The sequence below is a fragment of the Micropterus dolomieu genome, linkage group LG05, assembly GCF_021292245.1.
Source record: "Micropterus dolomieu isolate WLL.071019.BEF.003 ecotype Adirondacks linkage group LG05, ASM2129224v1, whole genome shotgun sequence".
NCBI classification, from domain to species: Eukaryota; Metazoa; Chordata; class Actinopteri; order Centrarchiformes; family Centrarchidae; genus Micropterus; species Micropterus dolomieu.
The window spans coordinates 7,486,856-7,509,021 of NC_060154.1; the positions used below are offsets into that span (position 1 = coordinate 7,486,856).

Genomic DNA, 22,166 nt, shown 5'->3' on the forward strand with positions numbered 1-22,166 from the left:
TGCTCTGGACCTCAGACTGGGCCGAAGGTTTACCTTCCAACAAGACAATGACCCTAAGCGCACCGCTAAAATAACGAAGGAGTGGCTTCACAAAAACTCCGTGGCTGTTCTTGAATGGCCCAGCCAGAGCCCTGACTTAAACCCAATTGAGCATCTCTGGAGAGACCTGAAAATGGCTGTCCACCAACGTTTACCATCCAACCTGACAGAACTGGAGAGGATCTGCAAGGAGGAATGGCAGAGGATACCCAAATCCAGATGTGAAAAACTTGTTGCATCTTTCCCAAAACGACTCATGGCTGTATTAGATCAAAAGGGTGCTTCTACTAAATACTGAGCAAAGGGTCTGAATACTTATGACCATGTGATATTTCAGTTTTTCTTTTTTAATAAATTTGCAAAAATTTCTACATTTCTGTTTTTTTTCTGTCAAGATGGGGTGCTGAGTGTACATTACTGAGAAATAAAATGAACTTTTTTGATTTTTGGAAAATGGCTGCAATGAAACAAAGAGTGAAAAATTTAAAGGGGTCTGAATACTTTCCGTACCCACTGTATGTCCAACACACTGCATAAAATCATCTCACATCCTTTCATCAAAAGCAGTGGACTGAAAGAGGGTATAATGCGGCCAAGAGGGTTAAGCTTCCCTCTTGCTGATCACATGAGCCGTCTCCTGTCAAGAGGAATCAGATCCCACCTCAGACCCCTAGGACTTCTAGAGTCTCACTCCTCTCTTGTCTGTGTTGAGGTTAGACGTCTAGATTGTCTGTCCGTCTCGCTTGTTCATGTAAAAAAAAATTTAAAACACAATGTCAAAATAGTGTGTACTGAAACAAAAATTGGTTGGGAGTGAGTTGCTGCCTAAAGTGTCTCTTTTTCTTGTTCACAAGCAAGGGTAAGATGGAGTATGGAATTGAATGATGGATTCGGCCCACAGTAAAACAGGGTATTAACCTAACCCTCTCAATCGTGGTGGAGGGAGGGATTTTCACACCCACATGACCCTTAGACCTGTTGGGAAATAGCTTTTGGAAGGGTCTCCCATGGCCCTACGAGCCTAAAGTTTGGGTGAGGCTCAAAACAAACTAGTTTGTATGTCATGTCTTCTGATCGCATCTGAAGGGAATAAATGTTATTCAGCCACGTCTGAAGGCAGGGTAAAAAGCTGTTCATTTATAGAGAGGGACGAGATGCGATAATCGTTTAAATATGCAACGGTGCATACTCTCTTTCATTCATAGTGCTGCATACATTTGCACATACAAAAAGTGATGTAGAAGTAATTATGAAAAGTGGCCAAATACATAATCTGTAACAACATAGTGAAACATTTTTGGTTGTCTGTACCTTCAAAATGTAGTTACAAATCACTGTTGGAAAACGAGAAAAGTTTTATTTATTGACAACAGTATGGTTATGGTTTGGTTAGAGTTAAGCACAAAAATTACTTGGTTAGGTTTGCGAAAAGATAATGTCATTTTGGGGCACTTGCTGTATTTTTCTTGGGAGGACATTCTCTGCTCCCACCTTGTGGGCTCACAAGGGTGTAAGGGTACAGTTTGTGGACAGTGACCAAATCCTGGATTCAGTCATCTTTATCTCTCTCCGTCTAAAATATAGCTTACATTCTAGCACGCCGACATTCCTGTGTGGAACAAAGTGTATTGTTGTCTATCAGCAGTCTCCCTGCTCCAGGGTGTGCAAAAACACAAAGTTGAAATGTTAAAATTACAGCAGGCAGCGTTACGCGAAGTCTGGCACCCCAGGATTCTGCAAATGTATGTGTTTGAATGTGTCTGGCTGTGTGGAAGTGTGAAAACCTTAAAATGTTTTCAATGCTGCACCCCACAGCTCATAAACATATAGTTCAGCATAACAGCTTGGAGTCATGTTTGGAGAATGTTTTTATAACTGTGGGAGTTACAAAGAAAGACTTAATATGCAGTGTATAATTATAACTAATGGTTGGTGGCCACCACCAGGCACAGCAGTCATCACTCACTTTCAGCCTAAAGTTTTACTCTTGTTAATTTTTCAACTCAAGTCAGGTTACATTGTCAAATATTTTGACTTTGGATTCATTGTTAAATGATCTCATTTCTGGGAATAGCAATTAATCTCATGTTTCATTATACTGTAAGGAATTCACTCCTGATAATTATTATGAATGCCTGCTATGTCTCGTAACATAATTTGTATGCTATTGTTAAAGTTTTAGAACACTGGCAGCTTTATGCCAAGTCTTGCAACATGCAATTATCTGTGCAAGTGTAATCTGCAGTATGTGTGTGCATGTGTCTGAGTAGGTGCAAGTGCAAAAAATCAAATACTGTTTTTACTGGCAAAGCTCACAGTTCTACAACAACATCAAATCCAACAGCTTGAAGCCTTCTGGAAAAGAAAGTTTTCTTCTGAAAATGAACTTAATACACAAGCACAAAAATGGTAGAAAATGTAATTAACTGTTACATTTTAGGAGGGATTTTTTCTATGTTTGAAATTTATTTTGTGGTAATGTATTACTGAAGTCATGCATCATTGCTTGGATACACACACAGTGTCAACTATCTCTTCTTGGAAGTAAAAAGGCCCAGCTCAAGACCATATATAATTGAAATTTACCTTGCCCCACTGACTGAAGATATCATAATATCATAATTTTTTCTTTGTTTTCTCATTCCTTCAAGGAAAAAGCATATGCAGACACAGAGAGATGGATAAGACACACTTTGACCAAGTGTTCCTCTCATGATTTTTTTTGCCTGTGTAAGCTCCCAAAATACAACATACTCCCTTGGGTCAAATATGTTGTGAAGGTGAATATGGGTTATTTTGTGTGTCCCGAGATAGGGAGGGAAGAAGCAGTGGCATGGCATGGCATTAACTCTATACACCTTCTAAATGTATGAAACAGGAGTGAAATGATGTAAAGCTTTTGACATATTGGCTGTTGATTGAGCAGTAAATGATCATTTCTCCAGCCACCAAGACACTGCACTAGGAAACCAACAAACAATCCACTAGACAACTATTAAGAATTCCTCTGGAAGAGTTGTTTTAATATCTACAGGTTGGGATGCAGTGTTGTCATCTGTCCCACACTAAATCCACTTATTTCAGGTCGTTTCCTATTTTAGAATAACTTGAAGCACTGCCTGAGCAAATTCAAGTTCAAGTGTAACAACAAATATCCTTTACTAAGATGGTTTTAAAATGGAAAAAACATTTAATCAAGCTATTACAAGGATTTTCCACTAAATGTGGGTGTGTGTGTGTGTGTGCGCGTGTGTGCGTGTGTGTGTGTGGCCAGGGCTGGCAGACATCCTGAGGAAGGCCAGCTGCTGATAACGCCTTCAGGCAGGGAAAAGACTGTTTATAATTTGACGACTTCCCCAGTCTTCTCTGTTTTGCAGATTCTGGGTGTGGCTTGTAGGTAGAGCTGGGAGTGTCCAATGCGTCTACCTGCCCATCTGGGTTGGGCTTCCTAGAGGGCATAAAAGGGCTGCCTTTCTGGGAGTCTGTCTCTCTGCTGGCCTGCTGCTTCAACCCCAGCCTGTGTTCCTTTGTTCAATTTGCTGCACCCACCAACATGCATTACACTTCATTCTCACTCATCCACACACTTCTGACATGACTGATGTTCCTCATATCTACCCACGCCATCAACTTAGTTAAGTTGTTTGTTAGTTTGAGTTAAATAAACCACTTTTGTTCCTATTATCTGTGTGAGGCCTCCCTTTTTGTTGCCAGCCTTGAGCCAGGCGGTAACAATAGGTTGAAACAGACGCCCACTTAACTAACCACAGTACACACCTTGCTGCTCAAGTGGAAATGACCTGAACTGCGGTGAACTGGTGAGCTCTGTGTGTGCAATGGTGTTTGCATGAGAAACGAAGAGACAGGGCGACAGAGAGTAATGCATACTCTCTGTCGCCCTGTCTCTTCGTTTCTCATGCAAATATGTATGTCTGCTTGCTAGTTGAATACAGTAGTGAGAAAATACAGAATGAGAGCATGCAAAAACAAATGTGTGCTACCCTCTACATTTCCTCTGAAATTACAGGGATATTGCGCATCTTACTTCAATCATTTCTTTTTCTCCATCTCTTTCTCTAATCTACATGTGGGTGCAATCATTATGTAAATGTGCAGGCTGACAGGGAGGCAAAATGAATGCTGAAAGTAAAGGCCTCCTTATCGGCTTGCAAGAAAAGCAGCTTGGACGGACAACAGGGAAACAGAAAGAGTGGACACAAAGGCAGAGAGATACAATTTGAGTTTCGGCTACATTCCTACTCTGTATGCTTCTCTTGCTTCTTATATATCCTGACAATGTGTCGTTGTCATTGTTTTGAAAGAGGAGCAGAGGGGAAATGCATCTGTGCTATTGTTAATAGTGTGGGTAAGAATATCTTTGGTAATTTTTCACTGTGTGCAAAATGTAAACAAGAGCTGAGCTCAAAGAACATGCAATACAGTATTGCTACTGTATTACTACAATTATCAATTTGAAAACACTGCAGGCCTGTCTTTAAGTAAGCATGATAGCTTGTGTGGAATTCCATTCATTTTATGACATTTTTATTTGTGTCAATCATTTATTTTATTCCTTGTTGGTTTAGTGCACTAGATGAAAATGTTGATCAGCTGTCAGGAATTTAATCTGGGCAATTTCTGAGCTTGCACGTTTCCCTCAGGTGTAAAACAATGCATACGAAGCTCAAACACAATATGATCGGCTTTCATTGATTCTGGAGGAAGCACTTTCCAGTGGCTGATGGTAGCAGAGGAACTTGAGCATTAGTTTCTTATTGTCTGTCTCACTTCCTAAAAAAGATATTTATTTATCACCAGGTGTCACTCAATCTTCTCTCAATCTCAAACTATTTCTAAGGTGGTGATCTGTTTGGAAGGACAGAGACAAACTTATCATTAAGTGTGGGTGAAGCATGGCAAAGCGATAACCTGACTGTGGCTTTGGTCTGCTCTCTCCCACAGACAGCCTCTTCCTGTAGGCCTGAACTCTGCTGACCTGTGGGGGCGAGAGACTACACAGACTACAGGCTGGCCTCTAATATTGCTAATAAACACTACAGCCAAGAAACCACGTCTAGAATGTTCTGAGGGAGTGAAATAAAGTAGAGAGATAGCGTTTATGTGTCTGTTATTTTATCTGTGTTTATCTGTGTGTATTTTTCTGTGTGTTGTTTGCCTGGTTTATTCTTGATCATAAATCAACCCTGAAGCCACTGAAGCCTAAACAATGACCAGAGTAGACAGCCAATATGTCTCACCCTCCAGTCTATAAGGGGAAACTTGTTAGCTATGCATTAGGGCTGAAACGATTTATGTTTCGCACGGACATTTATTACTGTGGCACATCGCGCTTACGCTGTGAACACGACGTGATTATAATGGAGCTGTTTGCAAAGTGGAGGAAGAGAGAGAAAATAGCGAGTGACAAAGAAGAAAGTTTCCAAAGTATGTTATTATTTCAAGCTAAAAGAAAACAACTACTCTGCAATGTCACAGTCCAACCACCATGTCACCTTGGCATCAGCATGACGGCAGCTGAACAAAAAGCCCCGGAGTTCTGCCAGCGGACCACAGACAAGGTAACAGTAACAGCAACTTTAGCAATTAACTGAAATCATGATTGATTGTTGAGTTGAAGGCTAGCCAAAGTAAGCCACAGTCCTCAGCTGAAAATGTCCACACGTGCATTTGTTGTTCTCCTTTTTGGGCCATGAGTTGTAACCTCACAGTCATTAGTTAACTGGCTGTCGGGAGCTGCACCTTTTAACTCCCCTCCAGCTCTCTCTGTAGCTCAGACAATCCCTGCTACCTGCCTGTGCTAATCCATCCTTAACCCAGATTCTTTGTCTTTATAACTGTTATCTTTATAATAACAAACAAACAGCTGTTTCGTGTGCAGGATAGCTCATTTCCCGTTTCACATTTCACATGTTTTCTTGACAAAACGTGGTTTGGAGACCTGTATCAGGTGACAGAGCTACTGTCAGCTCCTGTAGTGTGTGTGTGTCCCTGTCACCGATCAGTCACGTAGTGTGATCGCCACAAAGGCTTCAAGACTGCCGTCATATGACGGCAAGTTGTGAGAACGGCACGGCCATCGGCCGACGCTTAAAGTTGTGTAGTCTGCACGAGCCTTTAGTATAACTTGTATAGCACTCGGGTGATGTTTGTGTTGGTAAAGCGGCTGTCTAGTTGTTGGTCTGATGTTTGCTGTATGACACACTATGAATTTCCAAAAGGAGTAATAAATATCTATCACCTATAAATGTGCACAGCTGATCCCGTTACGGGGGGCGCCACCGCTGCCAAGCAAAAGTACTTCTTAAACGATGCATTAATGAATCGTTGAAATAATCTATCGAAGCTTCGAATACTAAAATCATCGTTCTCTGCAGCCGTACTATGCATGTAAGCTAATGCAATTATATAAAGGAGACAAAGACCTCTGTCCATCTTTGGAAGGTAGGAAACATATGTGAAAACATATGTTTCGGAAAATAGTGGTGGTGAAAATAATACTAGCCTAAAACACTCAAAATAAGTATGGTCTCAGTTGAAACACACGGAAATCAAGTTTTTTTATAATATAATAATAACTTTATTTGTAGAGCACTTACCAAACAGAGTACAAAGTGCTTTCACAGAAGATAAAGAACAATTAAACTCATAACAGTTAAAAAGACACCATTGAAATAAGACGAAGCATGCACAAATTAAATGAAAATACAACAATAAAATGGCTAGCCAGTCAGATAAAATCAGAAAATGTTCCTGAATAAATACGTTTTCAGGCGAGACTTAAAAGAAGACACCCACTCGGACATCCTGATGTCATCCGGCAGATCATTCCAGAGCCTTGGGGCCCTTACCGCAAAGGCTCTATCTCTTCTAGATTTCAGCTTGGCCTCAGGAATGCCCAGGAGACCCCTGCTGGAGGATCTCAGGCTGTGTACAGGTTCGTAAGGGGTTAAGAGGTCACGAATATATTCTGGAGCCAGGCCATTAAGAGTTTTAAAAGTAATCAATAAGAACTTAAAATCAATCCTAAAACAATGTAAAGAGAATAAAATTGGAGTGATATCGTCGTACTTCCTAGTTTGGATTAATAACCTTCTTTCTGCACTAATTGCAGGCCTGAGAACAGACTGTTGCAGTAGTCTAGGCGAGACGAAATAAAAGCTACAGTTTCAGGATCTCTGGCATTTAAGATTTATTTGCGCAGTATTTCTAAGGTGAAAGAAATATGATTGGACAAGCTTAGCAATGTATTGTTCAAAGCAAAAATTGCAATCAAAAAGGACACCAAGATTTCTGGCAACAGGCATAATGTAGGTAGACAAATGACCAATAGAGGGTATAATGTGATTATATGCTTACTTTTGACCTGACGACAAGTGTTCGAGATGATTTCAAATTTTTTGTAAAGCTATACGAGGCTTGCACAGAACGTGTTTGATGCAGTTGTTGCTAAAGTCCATGTTTCCCAGATCTCTACAACAGCTATTTGATCATTTATACCATACGATTATACAAATTTGCCAACCATCAGACATTCTGCGATGACGTTTAATACTGTGGTTAACTTTCCCTTTTATATTTCTGGGTGAATTAGGCCATTGTAAACACAATTGCTGATCAATGAGCTGGACTGATTTATGGCATTACTGATTTAAATGTAGTTTTCAATGATTAGCATAACTTTTGATAATCAATGTGATGAAGTAATTTATCTGGTTTTTAATTTGCTATATTGACCAAAAAAAACTTTGTAGTCTGGTTATTTTACTTTAAACAGTTTCTTAATTGATTTTCCAGAAAATATACTATCACAATATATATTGATCACAATATAAATTTATAAAAACAGTATAAGGGGATCGCCCGCAAGTAAAATGTGATTATGGCCAATAGTAATGATGGATAAAAATGAGAACATTTTCACAATGAAAAAGTTGCACAAAGCTGCTGGATTAAGGCCAAATGGAAGGGTTATAAATTAAATTACACAAAATTCATGTTTCCCACTGTATTCCTTTACCTTTGTCCAACTCTCTCCAGGCACATCTGCACTAACTCTGTGCCACACTTTACAAGTGGAAAACAGTGGTGTTAACCAGGAGGCTTGCTTGGCTCTCTCAGCACAGGCAATTTGTTGAGTCTGATGGGAAACTACACGGGGTCGTAACCTTGTCTGAACAATTCCCAGGAATCTCTCCTTACATAAGTGAAAATGGGAGGGGGGAGCGATGCATTGTGGGTCAGAGGTGTGTTGATGCCAACAGGGTTAAATCTTTTCAGTTGGTCTTCATACTGCAAGAGGAATGTATTTTATGTGACAAGATTTGACAGATTCGACAACAAAATGTTATGATTACCATGAAAAGAAATCAGATGTAAGCCTTAGGGAGTCAAGAGGCTTAAAGATTATAGAGACAAACATCATTTTATACAGCATATAGGACTCATCTCACAGCCTGCAATACTCCTACTCTGAACCACTCAGTATTGCTCACACAAAGGAGAACCATCATTATCTGCCCTAAGGGAGTCCTTTGTGTGAGTATAATGTTTTCTTTTGAGTTAAAAAGGGAAAATCGCAAGGTAGCATGTACATAAATCTTTATAATTCAAACAAAATGCTTTGATTTTTTTTTAAAACTGGGGCCACATGTTGGGAATGGCTTTGGGGATTTGCATAATTGCTGATAACAATGGAAATAATTTCATTGGGTAAATAAACTCTTTTGTGGGAATTTGTTCCGGGTGTGGATCCAGTACCATGCAAACAAAAAGAATGTGGACTCAGGCTTTTTACTCCTACTAAATGTTTTTATTGTCAAGAGTAAAGGAAAGGAGAGGAGAGATGAGGAAAAACTAGAAAGAAGAAAAAGGGAATTTAGAAGGAGGCAGCACTGGTGACTCAGCTGGCTGAGGTTCTACCATGTACTCTTGAAATCAAGGGTTCAAGTCCTGGCTCACAGCCCTTTTTGCGTGTCATATCTGCTCTCTTATCTTTCCTGACACTCTCCATGGTTCCCTATCTTAAAAAGCCGGAGTGTCAAACTAATCTGGAAGATGAAGTGCAACCAAAGGGGAGAGGTTTGTTTATTGGCATTGTAGAGCAACTGATGCCTACAGCTACAAAGAAGAGAGTCAGGAATTTCATGTCTTCAGCCTGCTTCCCCCTCCACCTGTATTTCTTTCTATGCTTTTCTTTTCCATTATCTATCTTTGACCATTTTCTGTGTTGCCACACTGAGAAGAACACTAAATACAGCAGAGTGCTGCAGGCAGAAGGACTGCACAAAGACCAGCAGCGAGATATTGGACAAGCTTGAGGAACAAGGCGCGCCGGGTTCACCACCATAGATGTGGCAACAAGATGATGAGTTGCTGCTCTTTATGTATGATATTGTTCTCCATATATGTATTATATGTACGGTATGCTATTCCAGCAGTAGTGCAAATAGAGAAGAGGATGAGACTGAAGGAGCATCACAAGGATTAAATTGGAAGATAAAGAGTGAGAGGGTGCAACTAGGAAAGGTTGATATTCCTGGATTCTCCAATTGAATGGAAACACAATGGGCTGACCTTTAAGGGAATGGAAAACTGGGGAGTGATGAAAAGGCTATCATAGCTTGCTTCACCATCTTTGCGTAAACTGCTCTGAGACAGGAGTTAACTTTCTTTTCGTCCGGTGGGCTCGTACGAGTGTTCCACGTCAGATTCAGCTTCCAACTTCAGATAACTGTGTAAATGACCCACATAACATGATGAATACGTTCTGTGCGTAATTGAGTGTGTATCCATGAGAATTGTTAATTAGCATAATAAACGCCCCAATCACATCCTATAAGGATACACATCATGCCCCATGTTAGGAAGTGATGATAGAAGGGCAAAAAGAAAAAAAAAACAAGTTCAGAGAGTGTCCTGCTTTTGGAGATCCATAAAGGAAAGACATTTTTTAAAAGCATCAGCAGTGGAATTAAGGCAGTTGGTCTGGTCTCTCTGTCTATGGAGCTGCAGCTCTAACAAGTTTCACATTTGCAGAAGCCCTTGGTAATTTAAACTGCAACAACAACCATTCATCTGTCTCTGCCAATATATCAGCCCGCTGTCACGCTCTTCAAAGATTACACTCCCAGTTGACCTTATTATATACAGGGACATATTAACCATAAATTAGTGCATCATTTAAGTCGTTTTGCAGTTTGAAATGTTCACATTGATATTGTAGTGTTATACAACAGCATCAATAGCCAATTTAAATGAATGATTAATTTGTTAGGCTATATGAATAAATAATATTATAATTTGCATTGCAAACAAACAGGATAATGTCAACATAATTATGAAGTGTAATTTATATAGGATTTTCAAAGTCAACATACTTTAAAATAATGAAATATACAATCACTCACTCACTCACTCACTCACTCACTCACTCATCGTCAGCTGCTTATCCTGTGTACCGGGTGGCGGGGTGCTGGAGCCAATCCCAGCTGGCATTGGATGAGAGGGAAATACACAATCCATTAGTGAAAATTTTACGATGGAATAACTGCAAACCAATTGCATTGGACTCCTCCCACAAGTCTGGACCACATGTAAATTGCGAAAGAAGCTATTTAGGATATTTATATAGTGAAGTGAGTAAAGAAATAAGACAGAGGAAATAAAACCACATACAAAAGAATGAGACAAGATGGGTACAAGGGTATGTTGATCATTGGATATGTCTGTAGTACACAGGGAGTGCTGCTTCCCTGCACTTTTTGTCTTTCTGATCACGTCCATGCAATCGTTTTAATTAACCAACATTTTTTTTTAAAGTGCTTTTGATCTTGCGCTGTAAGCATTTTCAGTGGGTCCTGTACAACCCTCACACAGCCCTGTTGCCAAATGTAGCTACTTGATTTTCATATTGACAGCAGTGTAGTTTGTTTGCCTCAGAGATACTGGAGAGATGCTGTGACTGCTGTGCATCCATCTGTCTGTCAGCTGCCGAGTGGGTGGATACAGTTTTTCAAAAATTCACACCACCATATACAAACAGCACATAGAACTCACATTTATTGCAGTTGAGCGCATACAATATGTGCACAAATGTGAGGAGCACATACACACACACACACACACACAGATGTTGAGGATCTGGGACATGCTTAGTTGAACAATGGGGATACCATTTCAACCTTCTCATCCCCTTTTTCACTGTAGCTGAATCCCAAAATCTCATCGACCCCAAATCTATCAAAACATATGTCTTATGGGGGGTGCCTGTTCCTGTGTAGCTAACCCCCCATTCAACTCACCTCATTCTGTCGCTCACTGTCTAATAGAAGTCATCTATCTCTGCATTTACCATGTTGTGAGCTGGGAATAAGTAGTAACTTGAAATTCCTACTCGAGAACAGACCAAAGAATTTATTGCTTCTTAAAGACACAGAGAAAGAAGAAGTTTGGTGCCAATGCATGTTTATGTGGAAAATTCCCAGCATTCACAGTTTTCTGATGCCAAAGCAAATATTCCACTGCAGAGACAAGGGTCTGAGACAATGGCTACACATTTTGTGGCCATGAACATGCCAGGCTATCTTTGCCAACCAGGCTTGATATGCCTACATGTCCTGTTAGATAAAGGTTGGGGGTGTGAAGCATACTGACCTATGCCAAACATGTATTGTAGCCAGTGGAATGCAGTTGATGCCATCTTCACGTTTGCTGACAATACATGATTATGTTATGATAAAATGCCATAAATTTACATAATCTATTCATAATAGATTAAAATGATTGCTATAGAGAAATTGAGTCATGAATAAAAAAGCTAACAAGCATACAGAGTTGTGACCTGTAAGGAGCTGCTCCCAGACTTATTTTTTACCACTGTTAATTTCCATTTGAAAATTGTATTTTTAATGATACACTAAACTTTCCTCAACACAGAATATAATGGATAATTTAACAGTCCTAAAGGTTGTCAGTTATATTTATTCCATCTTTGTGTCCCCCGATGATCAGAATAATTAGAACTGATGGCCAGTCCAACCCACAAATCAAGAGAGACAATTCAGAATTCTTCAATGTAGCAATATTTTCAGGATTTTAAAAGACTATGATGGGTGGGCCTCAGACCCTCCTGGGGGGGCAGGGGGCATGCCCCCCGTAAAGAAAATTTTGTACATTTTAAAGTTAAATGCATTAATGTGATGCAAAATTAAGAGGCTATCTATGAAGAACTTTGCACTCTTTTAAACAATGTTGTGCTCTAGTAAACTACTAATCATAAACCCATTGTATAGCTATAAATGGTGATGAAACAGCAACTAAAGTCAACAAATTTATTTAATGTTTTTCCAGCAACCCTAAATCAAAGAATAGAAAATAGAATAAGTAATTTCCCTAACAGCTTTTTTTGCTGTTGTTTTTTTTCCTTTTAATGGACAAATGTAACATGTTTTATACTTTCGGTGAATATAATCCAAATCCTTTTATTTCCATACTGTATACACCTTATTTTGAAAACTGGACGTTGTCACATCTGTATCCTCGCGGTAAATTCATCAAGTCCGACCCAATTTGAGAAATTATATTTCATGTGGTTTTTGTATTGCGTAACATGAAGACTTCACAGCCTCTCTTCAGGTCAGACTCTCATACTGCAACACTTGTATTTGTAAAGACAGAAACTGACAGGATAAAGTCGCTAACCTGCCTGTTAGCTTGTACTGATCCATTTCAGTGGATTTACCATAAAGGCTTTCATATGTGTGCACTACAAATTTAAGTGCGGCTTGCTTAATTGCCTTCTCAAAACGAGTGACAGACCGTTAACGTTACCGTAGTTACCTCAAAAGAAAAGTGGTTGTCTCGAGTTGGATGCCAAAGTGTTTGAGTGTGCGAGCTTACAGCAGCACCCACAAAACACAACGTTAGAGGTCTGTAATGTTATTATGAGACGTGTAAAAATATTTTCGGTTCATTTTGAAACTATGGCGGAACAAGTTAGACTGTGGCAGGCCATCATGGTAAGCATGGTACAGCAAATAAATATAAATACAGCGTCTTGGTGAGCAGATTCTTAGACTATCATATGTCTGGAATTTACAGGTTGATAACTTTAACTAAGTATATAATAACTAAGTATCAAAGCAGTTATAATATCCATACATTGAAAATCATTACTCAAAACAAAGCTGCCAACTGAATCAAAACAATGAAAAGTCCCTTGTCAGATATTGGGTTTGGTGACCAGCTGTATTCACATAAATGAAATTGAAAATACCTCCAGGTGTCCAGGACAATCCAAAAACAACAAGTACACAATCACAAACATAACAAACATAATTGGTGCATACAAAATTCCACATTACTGAAGGTAATTCTTTGACATGTTGACAGAAGTACACATATTCTTAACCTCATCTGTAAAACAGAGCTTATATTCATCATCTGATAGGCAGCCTTAGAAAAACAAGGTTATTAGTGGATTTTGGCATTTATCCATTCCAACTCCACAGAGACAGTTACAGCCAATTTGTATTCTCATTTTGAGCCAATTTATTTTGTTACTGATTCATTTTCAAGTTTGTTTCTTACATTTTCTTTGTAAGCAGTGCTGATCTAATGCTACTTGTTTAGCTAATTGCTTGATTTCAAGTCCTTCATATACTGACTGAATGGGGACCTTTCAAGGTTCTTATTTTCTTTTGAATTAAGTGAATTTAAGAGATTGTCTCCTTCAAATATCCCCACTGAGAGTATTTGGTAGAGTATCATTTTTGAAAATGTAAACAGATTTCAGCACCCGTTTGTAATTTAGCATCCAGGTAGAAACCTAACTCTGTGTGTAGTTGAAGTGTAAACATAGTCAAGTTTTACCCACTCTCCACTTTTCACTCTCTCTTTCCTAATGAGCAGGAAAAGCTGTTTGGGTACAACTTTCCCAACTCTGTACCACCCGGCTGAGGTTTGAAGTACAATTTTTCCTCACCTCGTTAACCAACTCTCTCTTTTTTAATTATCAGCCCGTTTCTGCTTTGCCCTGAGCGAAATCGAAAATCTGAAAATAAAACATCTTAGCCTGTGTCATGTAGCGTGAAATATGATAATGTATGTAAAAGAAACGTTTTCTCTGGGGAAAATTGATTTTCCACTTGGTTGGGACTGTGGTATAATCCATCACTTTGCATCTTGCTGAACTGAGATGAAGAAAGTATTGGTCAGACGGTTGTTTATATTTATGTTTGACGGTATTTATATTTCTTTATTTTCAATTGGCAACTTTTAGGTGTGATGGGGAGACTAAACTCTTATTTCCTTTGTAGTAGAAAAGGTGTATTCAGTAATTTCTTGTAGCAATACCTTCTGTCTGTGGGGCAGGTGTTAGTGAGAGCCTGGGAACACGACTATTAAAACACTGGGCCAATGCCAGAAAGATTTACATATTACAAAAGAGACAGGATTCAATCAGGATGATTGAGGTTATCAAAAAGTGTTGGTGAGTCAGTTTGATAGATTTAATATGAACGTACCTCCAATTTCAGTTCAATAAAAAACATGCAATGTTTTAGAGGTTTCATTCATTCATCATAACTCTTATCCTTATCCTTTCTAAAAGGAGGTCTCCAGATGCTGAAGTCATTTTTCAATGAGTCAAAAGACAACAAACTGTTTGATATTAGGAATAAGTAAACTCTGACAACTGTAACTTCAGCAGCAGATGGAACTGCAGTGAAAACTGAAATCTTGTCAACTTTTAGCTTTACATCTGCTACCACTCCGATAAGAATTTAAAACTTTAAATAATATAATTTATATATATATATATATATATATATATATATGATATATATATATATAATTTATATATATATATATATATATATATATAAATACAGTCTCTCACATATTGCTGATACTGTTCTTACTCATTCAAAAGCTTCATAAAATGATATGATATTAGACACTGCCATGTTTCACCCACACAGGTGGTGCAACTTATTTAGCCTAATAAAACTTCTTTTCAGAACTGCATGGTTGTGACAGTGCTTGATTGACATTTTGCTCTTGTTGGGTAGGAAAAAATACACCATTATCATTTTCTATTAAAGTGTGGTCAAACCAAAACGTATTCTCATTGTGTGGCTACACAGCAAACTGCATGGTTAGGACTGTAAACAAACTGTGGGACCCAACAATGTTAGCAGGCTAACAACAACATTCCGTAATTCATAAATTTTACAGCGCCTTTACCGTCATTAAAGCCCCTCCAGCCAGTTTTAACTGCCGTTTTTGGTGAACGTTCTTTCTCAAATAGAGAATGGGGGTGTGGTTAATAGTCGGATGTAATACATTACCATGACAACCAAAAACTGACCGGCTGGAGTGTTTACTAACGATATGCTGTGTTAACATCACTACACTGTAAAGTTTAGTACACTTTACTGACTGGCAGGAGTAGCCATTACTTACCCATGACAGAAACTAATGTGCGAGTATCAGCTGTTATCAATCGTACAGTCGATGGTCCTGTCATGCACTGCACACGATAACTCGCACTACGTTTTATGGTGCACTTACTTGCTGCCGGTTGCCTCCGCCAGTGCATTGGTAAAATGGCCATCAGTAAAATGTTTATATAAGATGTGGCGTTTATATAAGATGGTGGCAGGTGATAGTGCGACGCGTTTTCTTTTATCTGTCTAAAAAATAAAATGAAGACCCTCTGTTAGCCAACTTTCTGCAATAACTATGCTAGCTAAGTACACCTGGCTAACTACAACTTAGTTAACTTAGCTAACTAAACTAGAAAGACAAACTAACATGCTCTGACTTAAAGAGGCGTGAAGGCGTGCCTGCACAAGCTTGGTGAATTACGTATGACTTATGGAATTACTATAGTCATACGTCACAACCCCGTTTTAACAACTAAGCAATTTTTGCAACTGTCAAAAAATATTTGGCAAACTATGTGGGTAATCAACATTGTAAGGAAATGACTCAGAAAAATATGAAATATCATAGAAATGTCAAAATACACCGGAGGGGGTCTTTAATCTCTGTCACTGTCCTTACACTCATTACAGCTGAGTAGCATCATTCTGTAATGTAGTTACAGAAACAGACGCACACACAGTGACTTCAGACTTGACTTGAGACTCGAGGTGCGGGACTCGTGAACAATGTTTATTCTTAGGAAAGTTCTGATGAGCTTGCTGTTATTCCCCTCCCTCTGTTATCTACAACCTGCCTACGTAACACGTAGTATGAGCACACGTGAGAGAGGTTATAGGTTAGTAATCTGAGGTTAGTAAACATTGTGGTGTCCCGTAAGGTCCTGTGTTGGGTAGTGTTTGTGTTACGGGTGTTTATTTCTCGTTCTCTCTCGCGCTCTCTCCAGGTATGCGACGTGATGTCATTCTCGCAGCTGCAGCTGGTTGCCGCTATATAGGTATAAGGAGCCCTCAATGGCGGTGGCGGCCACTGGGTCTGCGTGCCGCCCGCCGGCATCCTCCTTCTGCCTCAAAGTGCAGGTTATATGGTCTTGGTTGGACTCCGGAGAGCCAGGCCAACCAGTGATAGACCGTTTGTTTTGTGTCAGCTACTAACCTAGTCTTTTTTTTTTTAGTATTTTGCCCCCTGTAACCTTTGTTGTGATTATAAAAATCCCCTATTTTGCCTACAGGTTTTAGTTGCTCCCTAACCATCTCCAGTGGAGATCGCTTTCCGTTTGCTCCTGATTATAATACATTTCTGTTAAAATGTGAACCTGTGTCACCTGCTTGACTTTCCACCCCAGGAATTCAAACTAGCTGTTAGTCCCGCTTCCCCTAGATGCTACTGGGACGTAACATGTTTAGCTCAGCATTGGCCATCTAACGTTAGCTTGCTTCTTGCTTTAGCTACGACCTACTGAAGGTTAATTCGGACTGTTGTTTGTTATGACAAGATGAAAGAGCATTTGTTTACTTGCCTTCTGGCAGTCGATTAACTTAATCATCTACGTCCTGCTGTCTGCGATCACGTTAATTATTAATGTTGGCTGCAAACAGGTTACTGGTTTATTTAGTTATAACGTTACACTGGTTTGAGAGTCTGGGAGATGCGTTGACTTACAGTAGTTTATAAGCTGTCATTAGTTGTAGACGCATTAGGCTACATGGTTGTGCTCTGTGAAAAACAGGTTACATGTTTATTGTTGATCATGTAATGTTACAGTTTAATTTAGTTAACATAGCACTGGATTTGAGTCTGCGGGGTGTCTTGACTTACAGTAGGCTAGTTAATAAGCTGTCATTAATTGCACGTGGTTGTGCTCTTTAAGTGGGAAAAAAAGTTACACTTACAGAATCTACAGATTTATAAGCAGCCTAGTTTGAATGCAGCAGGTGATGCAACATTCATTATAACCACGAGTGACTTGAGACTTGACTTGGACTAGCCCAAAGAATTGTGAGCATCTCTGAACATAAGTAAACAATATCTGTCAAACTGACTGGACACTGGAGAGCCTTACAGTGTCAATTTGTGAATGGAAGCAAATCCTTTTTACTTCAATCATCATAGAAATTAATCCAGACTGCACTTTCACCTCTTTGTGTTGATTGGCAGATTGAAAAACCAATGTCGAAGGTGCACATTACCACTTATTGTCTCATAGTGGGTGTATTCATTAAAATATCTGAATAAAGTTTGGTTGATAATATCAACCCCCATCTTCCATGGATCCTTGACCTGTATTCAGTAATTCTTTTAAACTCTATTTCTGCCCAGCCTCACATACTTTATCTCTGAATTATATTTACTACAGTGCATACTAATACGAACATCTTCACTGACAAAGATTTCTAGGACTCCTTCCCATTATATATAGATTTTGATTAAAACCTGCATGCTGTATTGCATAGTAATGTCTAGATTTATATTCTGAATCCCATTTCTTCTCTGAACTGGACCTTTTTATGCCTTTATTGTTTTTATTAATGGAGTTTGTTGACCTCGCATACCAGCCTTGCTCTTTCCAGTCTCAACCTAAGCAGAGGTCTAATCAGCCAGAATAAATGAAAAACACCTGGGTAGGTCTGCAGGGCCTTTAAATGGGTCACACTCAGTGGCACAGGTGCTGCTTGTTGACCTAATTGCTGGTTTACACTAAAAATGCATGTGTGCAGAAAGAGACAAAACTGCAAGATACCAGTTTAAAAAACAACTACCTTTGCCGTCTGTCAACACACACACACAAAAAAGACATCTTCTGATCCACAACTTGCAGGCTCTGTCAACTCACTTACACTGCAGTCCAATTCTATTGTCTTCTCTCTGTCAGACCTCTGTGCCTCGCGCTCTCTTCTCTCTCTGATCTTTTATTTCCATCATGACCCCTCATCTCTGCTTTTGTCCTGTTAAAGCTCCTTTACCAGAGCCTTTCTATACTTCCACAGACTCACAGTTCACAGCACTCACTTAATATTATCATTTGGGTATTTCTGACTCACTTGAAAGTACAGAGGCACACAGCATTACGAGTACCAATTGATCTCATGGTCACAACTACAACAGGAGAAGAGGAAAATATAGATCAGTGCTTTTTTAACATCAGCAAAATGAGACAGCTGGTAGAAGTTCAGTCAAATGAAACTACGGTAACTATTAGTGTTGGAAGTCCTTGAAATAGTTCTACTATTTTGTGTTAACAAATAGAGTACACAAGTGGAATTTAGCACTTAACAGGCTGGGTTCTGATTTTAAGGTTTCATAGAGGTCAGACAGTCCAGCAATAAGTCCTATAAAATCCATCCATGATCCCTGAGCAGATCATGTGTGAATTCCATGTTAATGGAGCCGAAGACCCAACTCATTAATTCCAAGGGCAGCTTTTATTCTGCTGTAAACCAAAGAGACACACAGATAGCTGGACTTAAAGAGGAAGGAGGGTATATTCCCTGAGCAGGGGGGAGATATCAAATGAAATCCATCTCCCACTCCTCTCCTTACCACCTCCTACTCTTTCCTTCAAGGAGAAATAACACAGAGGGAAAGAAAGGGTTGCCAAGGTCACTTCTTTCTTTCTTTCTTTCCTTCTTTCTTTCTTTCTACCTACTTAATCGTTCACACACACAATCAAGTACATACACATAAATGTATGATCTCAGAGGACGGAGGATAGACATAATTTCTGCTAATGTTGAGAGTAATGCTTAATAGTTCAATGCAGTGGTCATGTGACTAATCTCTGGGTTGCTACATACACACAAGCACCCTGACGATACCCATGAGGATATTCTGTTGCTTTCTACAGAGGAACATGAAGGATTTTAAACACCATGTCAGTGTCAGTGTCAAATTAAAAATGACACCTTGGAAAAACTGGAGCCAGAAAAATACAAAGATTTATATCATGACTATTGTCCCTTGTGAACCCTATATAATATAATTCTAATAACAGTTTTAGTCGACTAAGTGGTCGGTCAGTCGCAGAAAAAAGGCTCAGACTACTAAGAGAGTGTTGGTGTTTTTTTATACCACTCGCAAAAGAGATTTGGACTGCAGGGCAGAAGACATTATCAGGCCCAGTTCAAAATACCCAGCGGGGAATGATGCGGGGGACTGGTTCTGGAATGAACACGAGAACCACAGCCGAGTGAGCGGCAACAGAACCAGGGTCGTCAGCCTCCCAGTGAACACAGACTAGGACCGAGCACAGCCTCCAAGACCAGTGGAAGCCAGTTCAACGATGGGGAATATAGCTCTGAGCAGGACTCCAAAGGATGATAGCGGGTGGGGATTGGAGAGGTATGAATTAGGTGAGGAGCGAGTTTGTAACGAGTTCGTTTTGTAAGTGACGTTTTACATCATCCATTGTGTTGATCTGCGAATATTTGTTTTTGTGAAGTTGTAAGTATTTATTCCTGTGTTTTGAAGACTTGTGGAATGTTATACTGTGTTTAAATAAATGAACAAAATGTTCACCAGCCTCCTTGCTGGTTGTTTCAGAATCATAATTGCTTGTAGTTAACAGATGGCTTGCTTCGCCTCCCTTGTAAAATGTGTATTTTAAAGGCTAATTATTAAGGTTTTGTATTTCTCTGTAATGTAGCACAGTGTTAATAATGGTGTTTATCATTCTTTCTCAGCCCTGGAATTCAAACCATTTTCTGATGCACCAAAAATATATATTTAAATAATTAAATTAATATGATGATCATGCAATGGCTACTTGACTAATGGCTTGAACTAAAGACTACTTGTCGACAAGGAAAGTCTTAACATATATAATTCAGGGGCAGCCCTAATTTTTACAACATGGTTGGTCTAACACTGGTTGGAAAAAGACAGAAGCCTACATCATCCAATCCCTCCCCCCTCACCTCAGCTGCACAGATATCAATATCAGCCAGTCTAAACCACAGAGAAAGAGAGAGCAGACAGACACAGTGAAAAGACTGCTATTCCAGCATCATTTTGTTTCCAAAGCTTCCCAAATTACCAGCTTCTTGAAATAGGTTTGAAATGCTCTCTGGTGAAATGAAATTGGTTTATTTAGGTTCACTGTGGGACAAAGGGGGAAGATTCAAAAGTGACACAGACACAATCTTTGTGTCTCTGCCACACATTCTGTTACACTTGGCAAGAGAAACACACAAGTATGCACAGATACACAGACTAAGAGCTTCTGTTTGTCACTGTGTGCTTTGTGAGATTATTATGGAATACCATCTGAAACAAAATCACTGGTTTGGCTTTAATTGCAACTAAAAACAACAGGTCTTATGATTTGTTTTCTAACAGAGGCAGCACAGTTGACTTGAGACCCCTCAAAACTGGGTTGTGACTAAGTTTCAGGCACTTCTCACATGGTTACAACACTGCCTCAATGCTGCTGAATCCCAGGAGGAATCCTGCAACACTGACTGTAAAAAACATTTAGGCAGCCCATTTGATGTACCTCTTTTGAAGCCTGGAGTTAGATTTGTCACCAACTGTCATCTTGTCTGTTGTTTGGAGTGTAATAGACTAGGACATCTGTGAATCAAGCAAGTACGCCTCCTCTTCTTGTAGAAATTATTTATTGACTTGGTGTTTCTGGACAAGGTGGAGGTTTCCACTTCACTTCAAGTGCAGTAAGATTTTCCTTGGAGCCTGCGTCTTGTAGCCATTAAGGGCAGATTAAGCGTATTGATCAAATTTACAGATATTTTACTTGTGTATAAATTGCTAGGTTTGGGGTAGTGGTTATGTCATTGATTTACTATTTGTATGTGCTCTTGTGTGTTCTTTTTACATTTTTATATGCCATCAATCTGCCGAGGACTGCAGATGAAAATTAGCTTGTATGGCTAAATCTGGCACATTTACAGTTGTGTTCAAAATAATAGCAGTCCAACATGGCAAATTTATTAGTAGGTGTAGAAGAGTATTAGAAAACAGACCCAAGAGTCATGGCATGCATGCTGCTGATTCTGTGTAACTGAATCATTAATAGCAGTGTGGAGTTAATTTAGTGAGGTCATTAATTCTGTGAAAAAACAGGTGTCAAACAGGTGGCTTTTCTTTAAGGACGAAGGCAGCAAATGTTGCACATGCTGGTTTATAGTGCTCTCTCTGATAACTAGTTAATAAAATAAATAACCTATTCAGTATTATTATACTTAATAAATAAACAAACATAGGGCCGTTTGTCTTTTGCTTCCAAATTCAGTCGCTGTGAGTTCGACTTAACATAAAAGAAATCACTAAAATGGGTTTTGTAAGAAGGGCAGTGCCAGACCAGGACATGGGCACTAGGTCATTCAACTGCACATTCACACACAATGACAGCTGGAAAATCCAAATGGAAAGAACACAATATGGTTTGGCCTGAAGGGAGCTAATTTAACAACACAGACTTTGTTCAGGCAGCAGAGAGGACTCTAAAACAAAAGGCTGGCTGGCTGGCTGGCTGACTAGAGGCAGACATGCTGCTTTGAGGCACTTCAGATGTTTATAAAAGATGTAAATGAAAGAAGTAGGAAATTGGATGTCAGGAAAAACATTTCATAATTTGATATCCTTGCACTGAAGTAGAGTTAATAAAAAGATACAAAATTAAGGTCGGATGCATAACACATTTCCCTGAT

General features: G+C 39.3%; 1 protein-coding gene and 1 long non-coding RNA gene across 5 annotated transcripts in view; one reads left to right on the top strand and one right to left on the bottom strand.

Moving 5' to 3' along the window:
- The window catches only part of LOC123970758, a 9,254-nt gene extending 4,097 nt beyond the window's left edge, over nucleotides 1-5,157 (top strand). Inside the window, exons 1-2 of one of the 2 annotated variants that reach the window (XR_006825049.1) lie at nucleotides 3,609-3,857; nucleotides 5,002-5,157. This is a non-coding gene — a long non-coding RNA (uncharacterized LOC123970758). Of the gene's footprint in view, nucleotides 1-3,608; nucleotides 3,858-5,001 lie in introns of those variants that run through there. The other variant, XR_006825050.1, reaches the window with a different exon arrangement.
- kank4 (KN motif and ankyrin repeat domains 4) overlaps nucleotides 1-22,166 on the bottom strand; it is a 76,958-nt gene that overhangs the window by 31,340 nt on the left and 23,452 nt on the right. The gene's annotated exons all lie outside the window — the stretch shown is intronic.